At 37.7% G+C, this 15,000-nt stretch overlaps 1 pseudogene; it reads right to left on the bottom strand.

Annotated features, from left to right (window-relative positions):
• LOC136844440 (sodium-dependent neutral amino acid transporter B(0)AT3-like) overlaps positions 1 to 15,000 on the bottom strand; it is a 118,430-nt pseudogene that overhangs the window by 98,046 nt on the left and 5,384 nt on the right.

Raw genomic sequence — 15,000 nt, 5'->3', positions numbered from 1 at the left:
AGATTGACAGTGAGATTAAACGGTGTTTGGCAGGACTATTTTTATACAGTTGCATTCTGGCTATTCACACACTTAAGCCTGAGGAAAGAGAGAGAGAGAGAGAGACGGACAGACGAACGGAGAAAAGAGAGAGAGAGAGAGAGAGAGAGAGAGCAAGGTGGTGATGGTGGATTGCACGGTGCTTGAAGCAGAATTCCTGTGGTGATGGACTATACTGATCGATTGTGTGTTATCAACTGGCGTTGCAGATTATGATAAGGAGGTCGCACTGATGGCGAAGAGGATATATTTTAAATGGAGGTTTATTATCGTCACGGAAATGATAAAGCAAACCTCTGATTTTGTTTAAAGATGATAAAAACGACGACTGTCATTTGTTTCTCTTTCCAGTTACCTGAAGAAATCATTCAACCTTCCACATAAAATTGCAACCTGAGATTTCGTTGGTTTTGGTTCGAGCGAGTTAGCTTAGTACAACTTTCTCTCGTGTTTTATAATACTAAAAGCAATATCAACGACTCGAACTCAGGACACTTTTCTATATGCGCTATTTATCAAAGTATAGCATTAAATGTGAATATCTCGACAAAATGAGCCCTTTTAGAAGTCTGTCTTGAAAATGATAAAATATACAACAGTACTGATCTTAGAATTTAAACATTTCGTCTGAATGGATCTGTCTTGAAAATAATAAAATACATAACAGTACTTATCTTAAAATTTAAAAATATTGTGTAAATGGATCACGTTACGAGCAAAATCAAAACGTAAACAAACCAACTTTGAGAATGTCAGCGCGCGTGAAGATGCTTCCAAGTTTTACAGTCCAACACCACGGCTGCTACGTCACCGAAACCGGGGCTTCGAAGCCTTCACTCCGCTTCCTGTGGTCAATGAACCCCCCTCCCCTGTGTGAACAACCAAATCTCTCACACGGGCGGAACTGGAAGTGAAGCTTCGGAACCCTTGCATTTTTAACCCTACTGAAGCAGGAGAGGGTTTTATAGGTCACGACTTGCTTTTTTTTTTTTTTTTTTTGGATTTTTTGTTTTTATTTTATTTCATTTTTTGGGGGGAGTCATTCTCTTCCTACTTACTTCCTCGGGAATCGTCACACTTGTTGTTGTCCTTTTCTTCACGCTTGTCCTCTTCTAGTGAGGAAAAAAAAGAGGAAGAAAAGATCTGTTTTGAAAAGGCCATGATTACAGAACTCGGGGAAATCGTCATAGTCACAAAGGAAAGGTGAAGCAGAGAGAGAGAGAGAGAGAGAGAGAGAGAGAGAGAGAGAGAGAGAGAGAGAGAGGTCGATACATTTAGCAGAAATCTTTTCAGTAGAACTACAGCTACTTTGGCCTACAGGGGTCAGAGAGATGGGTCAAAATGGTGGAGGGACTCTGCCAAAAAGGAGTCTACGAACGGCTACAGTAGATCAACATTTCAACATTTCAACACTGACAAAGACCTTCCCATTGTCGCTGGCTTATCGGGCCTGAGGGAGATCTGAGAATAAAACTGAGTTTTTTTTTTAACATAAAGGAATAAAACACACTGATATGAGGATAAAACTGGCTTTACAGAGAGTAAACATACATAGATGAAAGAGGATGTACAGTGTTTATCAGTTTACAAAACATACCTGCAAATTTATACGCATGTGCGCGTAAGTTTTATTCGGGTATGATATACCGACACACTACGCACACACGTATATATCTATATATACATGTATAGATATATATATATATATATATATATATATATATATATATATATATATATGTATGTATGTATGTATGTATGTATGTATATATATATACATATATATATATATATATATATATATATATATATATATATATATATATATATATATATATATATTATGACCAGACCCATCAGACAGTGTTTTGACTTTTTAAATTTTATTATTTATACATGTATATCTATATATATATATACATATATATATATATAAAATATAAAATCAAAACACTGTCAGATGGATTTGTTCACAATATGCACAGCAAAGATCACACCAGCGAGAATAAGATAAAACATGTATTGAACACGTATACCTATGAGGGAGACATGGATACGTATATACATAAGCAAAAGGTGTATGCATAAGGCGTCCCTATCTTCGTGTACGTGTATTCGTCTTTGCATTATGTATATATGTATTCATGACTATGTACAGGACTGAAAATGTTGGTTTACTTGGACGTCATAATATAATTATGGAAATAGATGAGAACGTCAAATAGAGACAGCAGTCTACTGTATACTGGTCTAGGAGAATGTGATAGAAAAATTAGATAGGAAGATTGTTTTGTCTGTATAAGGACAAAATAATTACCAAGAAATACAAGATCATATGCAATAGAGTCTTGGAAACAAGCACAGAAATGGTACATTGACACGAGACGTGTGCTTCATATTGAAACTGGAAGAAAATTGAAAACACATCTGCCCAAAAAACTAATAATGTTGTATAAAATACTACCAAATATTCTTTTTAATACTATCCATATCTATTTTATTTGTTAAACAAATAAAACGAACACAGTATGACAAATACAAACATGGAGATTATAGATTAATTATTCCCTTTTCTAGAATTCACTTCCTTTTTTTAAGTTATATTCATATATAAAAGCTCCACATTTAAAAAAAAATGACAGTGAAAAAATTACACTGAAATTGGAATTTTAAAAACACGCGCATGATATTTTTCCCCGTTCTTCATAGATAAACAAGAACTCACAACGTGTGTGGGCAGTTAGACAAGAAAGGAAATATTTGCAGCTCCTTCTCATTTCAAGTTTGCGAGAAGTCTCTCTTGGGTCTCTTATCTCCTTCGCTTTCTCTTTTACTCTATTCTATTTGGTTCAGTTTCATTTCAAATTGTTTAGGTGTGTTTCAAGTTGCCCTCTGCTCTGTTTTTAATATGCTTTGTAATGTATTTCATTGTTTTATGACTATTTTCTGTCTTCATTTTCTTTCAAAAATGAATGCCCTCTTTGAAGAGTGCAACTTATCTTTTTGCCCTTTTTATTGCATTTTTTAAAATTTTATTTTATCAATTTTTCATCACATTTCATTCCACTTCCTCTGGTTCATTATTGTCCTATCAGCTTATCTTACTTTATTCGATTTCACCGTGTAATGTTTCATATCAACTTATTTACGTTTTGAGTGGTTGAAAAATCACAATCATAAATAAATGAAGAAATCGAGTTGCAGACCTAATCAAGAGAGACCATTTAAAACACGAGGCTTTCCCAGACGCCACATATAAAGACGAATATTTACAAAAAGAAAATTACACTGCGGGCAAACAAGGGAAACCAGATTCGACGAACTACTCACTACGCAGAAAGGTAGGTTGAAGGAGCAGTTGACACAGGCCATTCAGAAACAAAAAAGTAAATCGGTTGTCTACAAGACTGACATAAATATGAGTTGTGTTGATGTTACCAGCAACGGTCTCCTGACTCTTTTTAAATAATAATCTACATACACATGGAAGAAGGAAGTGAGATAAATATTTAACACTTATCGTTTTTTCTGTTGCTAACAAACGCACAGACAAACACACAACAACAGACAGACAGACAGACACGAACACTGATATGCAATTGGATCTTTGACCTGGTAAACCCGTTCGCAATAAATAACACTTAATACATATACAAGATTCTCTACATCTTGTATCATCCGTGATATATAATACAAGAATCTTTACCTCTTGTATTTTTTTTATGCATTCGTATGCTTAATACAAGGATCACTGTCTATTGTATCACAGGTAAAATTGGTAAAGATATATATATATATATATATATATATATATATATATATATATATATATATATATATATATATATATATATATATATATATATATATATATATATATATACATACATATATATATATATATATATATATATATATATATATATATATATATATATATATACATACATATATTATATGTGGAGGAAACTCTGTATGTATCATATCACTTGATATATATATTTACCTCAATATATATATTATAGGAATCCTCACCCATTAGGAAGTTTATCCGTAATACATATTGCAGGAATCCCTTCTTTCCTACTGCATCAGTGTTAAATTCCTGTCAGTACATGTATATATATATATATATATATATATATATATATATATATATATATATATATATATATATATATAAAGAGGAATATCCACCAATCGTATCAACGCAAAGTAATATCGGCGACCTCTCGACGCAACTCAAATCGTAAAGTCTTTAAAAAATGAGAAACTTACGAAAATAGGGACCGTGAGAAACGAAGAACGGAAAGTCGACGCAACTCAAAGTCGGAAAGAAAAAGAAACTTAGGAAAAAGGGATGTGAAACGAAGGTAAAAAAAGGGATGTGGTAAAAAAAGTATAAATTGGCCTCGTCGACCGACACTGATTGGCTTAGGAGTCGCCATCCCTATAAATCCATTTTCAAAAGAGCCGATGTTGTTGTCAGGTGGGAAAGTGGCGGTGGTGGATCCAGGAGGCCTTTTTCCCGAGACGTTGCCGAGTACCGCGACCTTTCCCTGGAAAAGGCGGGACGCCATATATTTTAAAAACTAACCGTAGAATTTTCTTTAAAATAATCTCATTATGTTTCCCACACCCATATTATTTAGCAGATACTAATCCAACCTAACTGACCCAACCTAACGTAACCTAACATAGGGGCATGGAAAAAAAAAACCGCGGCTGATGCGATACTATCACACATCTCAGGAATTTGAGTCCGGGGGAGCCGATGCAAAGGCACAACAACAACTCGACGCATGCGTCACAAAACATCTCAAAAGGTAGGTTTTTTTTTTTTAAGATTTTGTGAACTGAGTTCCGTTAGTGATGATAATCTTTTGGCCTTTTTGTTTTTTGTCTGTTCATTTGATACAAAGCATGAAAGGCTGCAAAGTCATTTGAGTCAACCAAAATACTTAAGGAATGTATGTACAGTACATATATATACCAGTATAACAAACTGGTCGTTGAACTCCCAAGGCTATCAAATAAGCTAAGAGTGGTACCAGTGATAACTAAAGCCATTTTATTTTCCTTAAAAACTGTTATGAAAAATTCAGAAGTTTCAGGAAAACGTCATGGGGCTGAAGTGAGTTCAAACTTTATAAAAGTCCGCAAAGCAAGCGATGTTTCTGTTTAGTTTCGATTCTGACATCAAGAAGTGCGGTTCTTCTTATTTCTCGGTCAGGGGTAAAGTCACCTCGTATTCATATCGCGGACCGAAATATAACAAGCAAAAAAGGCAATGAAGTTTCTTCGGCGCAATCGAGTTTTCTGTGCAGCGTATAATCATGGCCACCAAAAATAGATCTATCTTTCGGTGGTCTCGGTATAATGCTGTATGAGCTGCGGCCCATGAAAATTCAACCACTGCCCGGTTATGGCTAACTTTAACCTTAAATAAAATAAAAACTACTGAGGCTAGAGGGCTGCAATTTGGTATGTTTGATGATTGGAGGGTGGTTGATCAGCATACCCATTTGCAGCCTTCTAGCCTCAGTAGTTTTTAAGATCTCAGGGCGGACAGAAAAAAGTGCGGAAGGACAGACAAAGCCGGCACAATAGCTTTCTTTTCAGAAAACTAAAAACGAAATGGCATTAGATATTTTCACCGAGAAGGGCATTTTCAAGCACAGATGAATAAATCCACAAGTGAATTATACTCCAGAAGAAAGCAATAGACCTTTAAGGAAATAAGAGAGTAAGTAATTGCCTTGCATATACCGATGATCACCATCCACGTACAGGCCAAACCCAGCGTTGTGTCACTTCGGCGATCTGTCGACCGGCAAATCTAACAAAGGAAGAAAGAACTCCTTTTGTCGTACCATAAAGAACCTTATTTTTCATAGTTATTTCGCACGTGGAAAGGAAATTCTTTGTGACAATTACAACAAAAACTCGGCTTCCTCAAGAGGCGTCACACGGCATCTTTCCTTCAAAGCCCGCCCTCAGAAACACAAGTGCCTGGGACGAGAGGACCTCTTCAGGAACCACAATCGGGCGAAATACTTCTCTTCACGAAATATTTCTTTTATTTTCACGACAGTAATCGCTGTTTCTAGGCCACGTTTACCACTAGGCGTTGAATTTTGAGTTTTAGTTTTCTGTAAAAGAAAACTATCGTGCCGGCTTTGTCTGTCCGTCCGCTCATTTTCTGTCCGCACTTTTTCCTGTCCGCACTTTTTTCTATCCGCCCTCAGATCTTAAAAACTACTGAGGCTAGAGGGCTGCAAATTGGTATCTTGATCATCCACCCTCCAATCATCAAACATACCAAATTGCAACCCTCTAGTCTCGGTAGTTTTTATTTTATTTAAGGTTAAATTTATCCATAATTGTGCGTCTGGCAACGATATAGGACATCCCCCCCCACCACCGGACCGTGGTTAAAGTTTCATGGTCCGCGGCTCATACAGCATTACATCGATACCACTAACAGATAGATCTATTTTCGGTGACCTTGATTATACGCTGTACAGAAAACTTGATTTTTCGGCGTATCTTTTACTTGCTTTTGTTAAGGCGTATTTCAGACCTTGAACAGGCGCCCTGGGACAAATGCCAGGGTAGAACAAACGCTCTGTGGCGAGAGTCAATTTTCCAACAGATGCAAATATAAAGTCTACACTACAGTGATTCTCAAACTGGGTGCCGTGGCACCCTGGGGTGCCACAGACAGTGCCTAGGGGTGCCGCAAGATTGTCATGATTTTTGTCTTGGCTACATCATCTTAATGAACATTTGTAAAAAAAAAAAAAAAAAAAAAGTCTGCAGAAGTCTTCTTAATTATTATTAGTGTGTCTACTCTAATATATTAACACACACACACACACACACACACACACACACACACACATATACACATATATATATATATATATATATATATATATATATATATATATATATATATATATATATATATATATATATTCATTACAAAGAAGTTAATTCATGCGATATGGTGGGATGGTGAAGAAGGGGTGCCACGGTAATGATTACACTAGGTAGGGTGCCATCAATAAAAAAAAAGATTGAGAACCACTGGTCTACAGCACTGGGGAATAAGAAAGTAAAAAAAAAAACTTTCAGTAATTTAATTTATAATGTTCCTTAAATTTAATTTTTCTCAAACTGATGTTTCCTTGCCAGTTTCAGACCTTGAACTAGCAGCCCTGGGGCAAATGCCGAGCCAGAACAAATGCCCTGTGGTGAGTGTCAATCTTCCAACAGATGCAGATATAAAGTCTACGGCACTGGGAGAATAAGAAAGTAAAAAAAAAAAGAAAAGAAACCTCTCGGTAACACAAAAATCCAAACGTTTGCAAAGCGATACTGATCTTTCGACATAGAATAGCCACCAATTGGTAGTATTCGCTTACAGAAAGCTCAGGGAACTGGTCTGATTGGAGGCTATTCTTGTAGGAATCCTTTGGTGTAAGATTTATGTGCCTATCACTGGGCGAGACGCCGGCCGAGTTAGACAGACGGCGGGGGAAAACTGCTGGGAAATACAAGGTACTGTAAGGGAAGTTTCCTAGTCATAGTTTTCTAGATTTTTAGTTTTCTGTAAAAGTAAACTATTGTGCCGGCTTTGTCTGGCCTCCCTCAGATCTTAAAAACCACTGAGGCTAGAGGTCTGCAAATTGGTATGTTGATCATCCACCCTCCAGTCATCAAACATGCTAAATTGCAGCCCTCTAGCCTCAGTAGTTTTTATTTTATTTAAAGTTATAGCCATAATCGTGCATCTGATAACGATATGGGACAGGCCACCACCGGGCAGTGCTTAAGGTTTCATGGACCGCGGCTCATACAGCATTATACCGAGACCACCGAAAGATAGATCTATTTTCGGTGGCCTTGATTATAAACTGTAGCGGCTATACAAAAAACTCGATTGCGCCGAAGAAACGTCGGCACGTTTTTTACTTGTTAATTCTAGTTTCCTGGGTATTTAGTTTTCTAGTTTCCCAGGCTATTGGTTTTCTGGTTTCATGAGCTATTAACTCTCTGGTTTCATGGGCTATTAGATTTCTAGTTCATTAGGCTAGTCATCTTCCACGTTGCTGGGCAATTAATTTGAATTTTCCAAAGCTATTGGTTTTATAGTTTCCCAGGCTATCAGTTTTCTAGTTTCCTAGGCTATTCGTTTTCTAGTTTCCTAGGCTATTAGCTTTCTAGTTTCCTAGTCTATCAGTTTTCTAGTTTCCTAGGCTATTAGCTTTCTAGTTTCCTAGTCTATTAGTTTTCTAGTTTCCTAGGCTATTAGCTTCCTAGTTTCCTAGGCTATTAGCTTTCTAGTTTCCTAGGCTATTAGCGTTCTAGTTTCCCAGGCTACTAGCTTTCTAGTTTCCTAGGCTATTAGTTTTCTAGTTTCCTAGGCCATTAGGTTTCTGGTTTTCTAGGCTATTAGCTTTACAGTCTCTAGGTTTCTCCCTTCCTACTTCTTTAGTTTTCTAGTGTCCTAGTTTTTCTGTTTAGTGCTTTCCAGTTTTAAAACAGCCTGTTTTCATTCGTGTCTGTTTTTTCAGGTTTTCCAGTTTTCCACTCTTTTACCTTTCCAGCATTCCAGTCTGTCAAGTTTGCCCGTATTCAAATTTCCCAGCTTTCAATCTTCCAAGTTTGAAAAGTCCAGAGTTTCTCAGCTCAATGATCTCCAGGTGGTTCCAGTTTTGTCAAGAAACGAGTTCATGGAATCTTAATGATTTTTTCAGCTTCCAGTTTCAAAGAGCACGCAGCTTCTGTTCGAGTTTTAGAACAGAAATACAAAAGTAATCAGTGATTTCTTCCAAGCAAAATAGCCGTCATTGTTCATGAGATTTGGCAGCTTAAAGTTTCATTCTTTAGGAGAACTCAGTGGGCAGTAATTCAAGAGTATCAAAACCTTTGAAAGAGGAATGGATTACTCCCTTACAGTCGTTTGTCTTAGCTTGTACAGAGACAATAAAAAAGAATTGTAAATCACCAGAAAATTATGAATTTAACTTACTGGAAGATTTCTAAGTATACAACCTCCTCACAGAAAAATGGTTGTATGAAGCAGAGAGAGAGAGAGAGAGAGAGAGAGAGAGAGAGAGAGAGAGAGAGAGAGAGAGAGAAGAGGAGCTTACCAGAAGGAAGCCGATACATCCGGGGCTTTGCGAGTCGAGAACGAAGGCGCTGATGGATGACCAAACTTCCGCGATAAAGATCAAAAGAAAAAGAAGAAGAAGAAGAAGAAGAAGAAGAAGAAGAAGAAGAAGAAGAAGAAGAAGAAGAAGAAGAAGAACGGAACAAAGAAGCAAGGAGAAAATAGGGAGGGTAATAAAAGACTCAGCAGTGACTGAACTGAAGTCAGAAAGAAGTTATTTCGGAAGAGAGAAAGAAATAAAAGAAATACGTAACGAGTTGATGGAACAGAGATATTCCAAATGGAGAACGGAGTAAAATAACGACCCCGGAAGGGGAAAGATTAATAGATACGCGAGAATAATGAAGCATAAAACAAACGGAAGGGAGACAGAGAACCACTCGAGTCAGCGTAGGACAATGAAAAATGACGGGCGTTTTGAAGAGGAAATCTAAAAGGAAACGAACAGATATCTCATACAAGAAGAAGAAGAAGAAGAATGAAGCGATGTCTTCCCCCACCGCAGAAGACAACGACTGGAATATTAATACCAAGTTTCCAGGGGTACGGGGGTGACGGGGAGAGAGAGGGGGGAGGGGGACACCTCCCCATCCCTTTCCAGACAGTGCCTTTTCTATGCAGTTGCAGAGCAAGCAGTTCTTTTCTGGCACGTGTTTCCTCCATAGCAGCAGTGTCCTGATTGATTCCGATGGCTGTGACGCCAGGTAACTTATAATCCAAACCAGTGTACATTTTTTCTAAGATTATTCTTTTTGGCAAGACTGAAACTTTACTCTCTTAAGACGAGAGAAGAATAAGTGGACTTGTCAGCTGTTAAATGATAGCCCCAATACCATACCACAACCCCTAAGGATCTTCCAATCAGTGTATCTTTATTGACAAACAAGAGAAAACTTATACCTGGTTTTTGTCAGCATGACCACGAATCTAAGATTTGGTCAGAACCTCATTCCTTCAAATCTTCGTAAGTTAAAACTTCTATTGAAAGTCATTTGGCATTGCTGTTAATGCTTGGAAAGTCTATAACTGAAACAACACCACTTTAATATGCTGTCACTGGTTAGTATAAAGAGAGAAATGACTTCTCTAGCTGGTAATTCTTTGCCTTGAAATATCTGGTAGCTGTATCATCTGCAGGTTGAGGCATTTACATTAAAATAAAAGCATTTAGATCGAGAAAGGCCTTCTGGACGGGAATTTAAAGGCTAATGTCCAGTCAGGAAACTGGGTAAAGCCTCACGCAGTAAAAGCCCTTTGAAACATTACATAATTCCTCTAATTTCTTCTATCTCATAAAAGAAAGAGTGAGAGACAGTGTTCCTTATGGAAACCTTATGTAATTCTTCTGACATTTGTGTTCCGTAAAAGAAAGAGTGAGAAGTGTGTGGATAGTAGAGAGAGCAAAAGGAGAGGTGAGGAAAGCAGGAGATTTCTTCCACCTCAGTTGGATGATGAAGGTTTCCTTGAAAATTTATAGGCTTTTCGATGGGTTCCGTGATTTTAGCATTTGGAAACTGTGAAATGTCTGGTAGAAGGACGAGAAACTATGAATTTTACTTATTCACGTTGTATGTGTATATATATATATATATATATATATATATATATATATATATATATATATATATATATATGTATATATATATATATATATATATATATATATATATATATAGGTCAAGAACATGAAGGAAAGTGGTGTGAATTACTGGCCAAACGGGAAACATAACGTGAGTGTTGCTGATCTTTATCGAAAATATTCCCATGATGGAAAAAAGCATCTGCATACATTATGCATTATGTCGGTCTTGAACCACACATCACACACACAGATATATATATATATATATATATATATATATATATATATATATATATATACTGTATATATATATATATATATATATATATATTATATATACATACATATATATATTAACTTTATCACTTACACAGTTATCTGTGCATTAATACAATTACCAACAGGACCTCACTGAATCTGGATGGCATCTAGCGGAGATATTTATTCAAGAAAAGTTACAAACTTTCCAAGACAACCAGTCCTCATTGTCAAGTATTCGACGAATACTTGACAATGAGGACTGTTAGCCCTGGAAAGCTTGTCATTTTTATTGAATAAATATCTCCGCTAGATGCCATCCAGTTCCAACGAGGTCCTGTTAAGTAATATATATATATATATATATATATATATATATATATATATATATATATATATATATGTGTGTGTGTGTGTGTGTGTGTGTGTATGTATATTGTAAAAACTTAAAGTATTTCTTTAATGAACTATGATACGCATAAAAAAGTTAAGCCATGAAGGGGTTACTTTGACGATTTATCAAGATAATTCCTACCGACTAAGTGGAAAAACAGTTCGAATACTCATGTTTTCCTTTCATCAGTCCTCTACCTTTTCCCGTTCTCTTCGAATCCGGGCTACAAAAGCACTTTGCCCTTGACATCACTTCCCAGATTTGGACAAGTGGCAATGGATCACACTGAAACCCGAGAGCCAAGAATGAATGAGCTTGATGCGTATAACTACGATTCATCTCAGCGACGCGACAAAACATCGATGAATTCAATTTGTTTGCCACTGCGATGATGATGATGATGATGACGATGATGATGACAAAAACGCATTACGACCATGGCATTTGTGACACCACTCGGGAGACTGACAGGCGTTTAAATAAATCCACCAACGTCCAACTGTCTCCGCGTTATTACATTTCCGAAGGGACTTTTGGGGACGGGGAAAATACCCTTGGCTACCTATGATGTCACCCCCCCGCCCCACAATCCCTATACCTACCCGGGAGGGGGTGAATCCCTCCTGGGGTGACATCTCCCCATAACCCATCCGAACTGCCAGTTAAGGCTACATCAGGAAGACAGGTCTGCACTCCCACCAATAACATGTGCAGAGAACGCTTCCTGTCAATCGATGGAATGTGTTCGGGACATGACCTGACGCAGATGGGGAGGGTGATTCTAAATCATCCTCCTCCTCCTCCTCCTCCTCCTCTTCCTCCCACTCAGGTAAAAAGGGGAGGAAAAGGTAGAAGGGAAGAGGAAGGGGAAAAAGGAGGCTGATGAAACTCTGACGTTCATGAAAGTCGCCTCTTGCTGAGAGAGAAAAAACTCATACTCCCCGAAATCCAAACAGCGGCGATGGGTCAGTTTGGAAAAGCTTCCTCTCATGTGAGGAAAGTGTCTTGATCGTCATTCCGTTTGATGGATAGTCCACTTCAACCGAGTGACAAATCCGGTGCCCCTAAAATTGCTAATGTCCTGGGAAGATGGGAAGGGAGGGAGGGGCTGGAAAGAGGGGGGAGGGGGAAGATTCTATATGCGGAATACGCTCTCCGCGTTTCATCCTCTTCAAGAGGCAAAGAGGGAAGGGGGAACATTGTATAAAGAGGAAGTTACACGGTATTCTCGGTGCAACATCTGCGTGGAACAACTCTTCCCGTACACCCTTGACACTACCCCCACCTCCTTCAACCCCCACCCTATAAACAACCCCCTGCCCCCACCCCAACTCCCCCGGAGACGTTTGTAAGTTCGTCTTACCGGGGTGCCGGGTCGTGCAAATTCCTAAATGGATTGCAAGTAAATGCCTATTCCAACGGGACTATATCGAGTGATCGGAAATCATTACATGAAAGGTATTGAGTATCAAACTTTGAAACGGAAGAGAGAGAGAGAGAGAGAGAGAGAGAGAGAGAGAGAGAGAGAGAGAGAGAGAGAAAATTTAATCACGCCGATGGATAAATCACAACCAATCACAGCCGTGATTTTACATCTGAGAGATGAAAGACACTGGGAAAAATGGCAATGAGGAATTGGACTTGAAATCACTCGGCCTTGTCCGCAAGAAGCTCTCTTAAAAGGATTCCAGAGGTGTATGGAATCAACCAACGAGACAAATATTACCTGTAGCCTATAGTAATTAGTAGCTTTACCTATAAAATATTACCTTTATGAACAATGGTTCCAGGGAGTGTAAGAGAACTGTTCCAGATACTTCAATGATACATCAGGGTTCCTTTTATGAAAAGCTGCAAAGAATTGTTCCAGAGCATGACATGGTTCCAGATAGAGCATGGCTCCAGATATTTCAAAATCAGGGTTCCAGTACCAGAGGATATGGTTCCAGGCACATTGAAAGTATGTCTCTACGTATTTCGAAAGTATGCTACCAAGTACTTTGAGGGCAGTCATCATGGGTCAAGGTATCTTGATGGCCTGGAAGTTGATGTGTGGTTCCAAGAATTTTCAATTTACAAAAAGAAATGAAAAACAAAGAAAACAACCAAAAAATGCGCCGAAGAAACTTCGGCGCAATCGAGTTTCTCCGTACAGCTGCTACCACCGCATAATCAAGGCCACCGAAAACAGATCCATCTTTCGGTGGTCTCGGTATAATGCTGTATGAGGCGCGGACCGTGAAACTTTAACCACGGCCCGTTGGTGGCCTATCCTATATCGTTGCCAGAAGCACGATTGGGCTTATTTTAACCTTAAATAAAATAAAAACCTACAGATGCTAGAGGGCTGCAATTTGGTATGTTTGATGACTGGAGGATGGACGATCAACATACCAATATGCAGCCCTCTAGCCTCAGTGGTTTTTAAGATCTGAGGGCGGACAGAAAAACGTGCGGACAGAATGAAGTGCGGACGGACAGACAAAGCCGGCACGATAGTTTTCTTTTACAGAAAACTAATACGAGAGAAAGAGATACGGTTTGGATGGTGTAAGAACGAATGATAATAAGAATCTCTTAAATGAATGGAAATACTGTCATTAAAAGCTAATCGAGTTACAAGCTCACAAGCGAAATCGATAAACCTGCACAAATTCAGACTTAGTAATAGGTGCTTACATGAATAAATATACAAACACGCACACACATTATATATATACATATGTATATAAATATCTGTATATATAGATATATATATATATGTGTATATACAGATATACATATACATATGTACATTCATACATTACATATACATACGCGTGTGTATATTGTTATCATCCGTAAAGATGGAACCACGTTCCCTGCATTAAATTTCCCAAAAGTTCCCCCATAAGTTTGGCTGTTGGGAAGCCTTGATTAACGAAGTAATTAATCCCAGGAACCAAGCATCAGTAAATTAGGCGAGGCTGAAACTCGTTTGCAGTGACGAAGAGATAAAAAAGGAAATTGGCATTTCTGACCTCCAATTTTTTTTTCTTCTTTCTTACTGTTTCTCCTTCCTTTCTCTCCTGTTAATCTCATTCTGGTCCGTCCTTTTCATTTGGGAAAATAAAGAAAGGGATAATTGCTTTTTTAATTATCAACAATCTCCCCAATTCTAAGTCTTTTGCTACTAAAAGATCTGTTATTGTTTGTCATCTATTATTTTTGTCGTTCATTTTTTTTTTTTTTGCAATACGTCTGAACATCAGCTTTTAATGAAGCAGAATTAATGAGCGTCTTGAAAATTAGATTAAAATATCTGTTTTGTCTAATAGAGTGCCAATAGAGTTGGTGACATTTTTCAAAAAGATAAGTGATGAAAGCACCGATTAGTATAATACATATTACGGTACACTGCCTCTCAAAATTATATAATTATATAACGATGAACTCTTTATCACAAAGATCAATCGAAGGCAGAGAAAAAAATAGCAGATTATCGTACTTGGTAAATGAAACCAAGTGGTAAACTTACCATTTATTACTAAAGATTTGCGTGATAGA

Source organism: Macrobrachium rosenbergii, chromosome 2, assembly GCF_040412425.1.
Source record: "Macrobrachium rosenbergii isolate ZJJX-2024 chromosome 2, ASM4041242v1, whole genome shotgun sequence".
Lineage (NCBI taxonomy): Eukaryota > Metazoa > Arthropoda > Malacostraca > Decapoda > Palaemonidae > Macrobrachium > Macrobrachium rosenbergii.
Note: the sequence above shows the minus strand (reverse complement) of the source record. Positions and strands in the feature narration are given on the sequence as shown.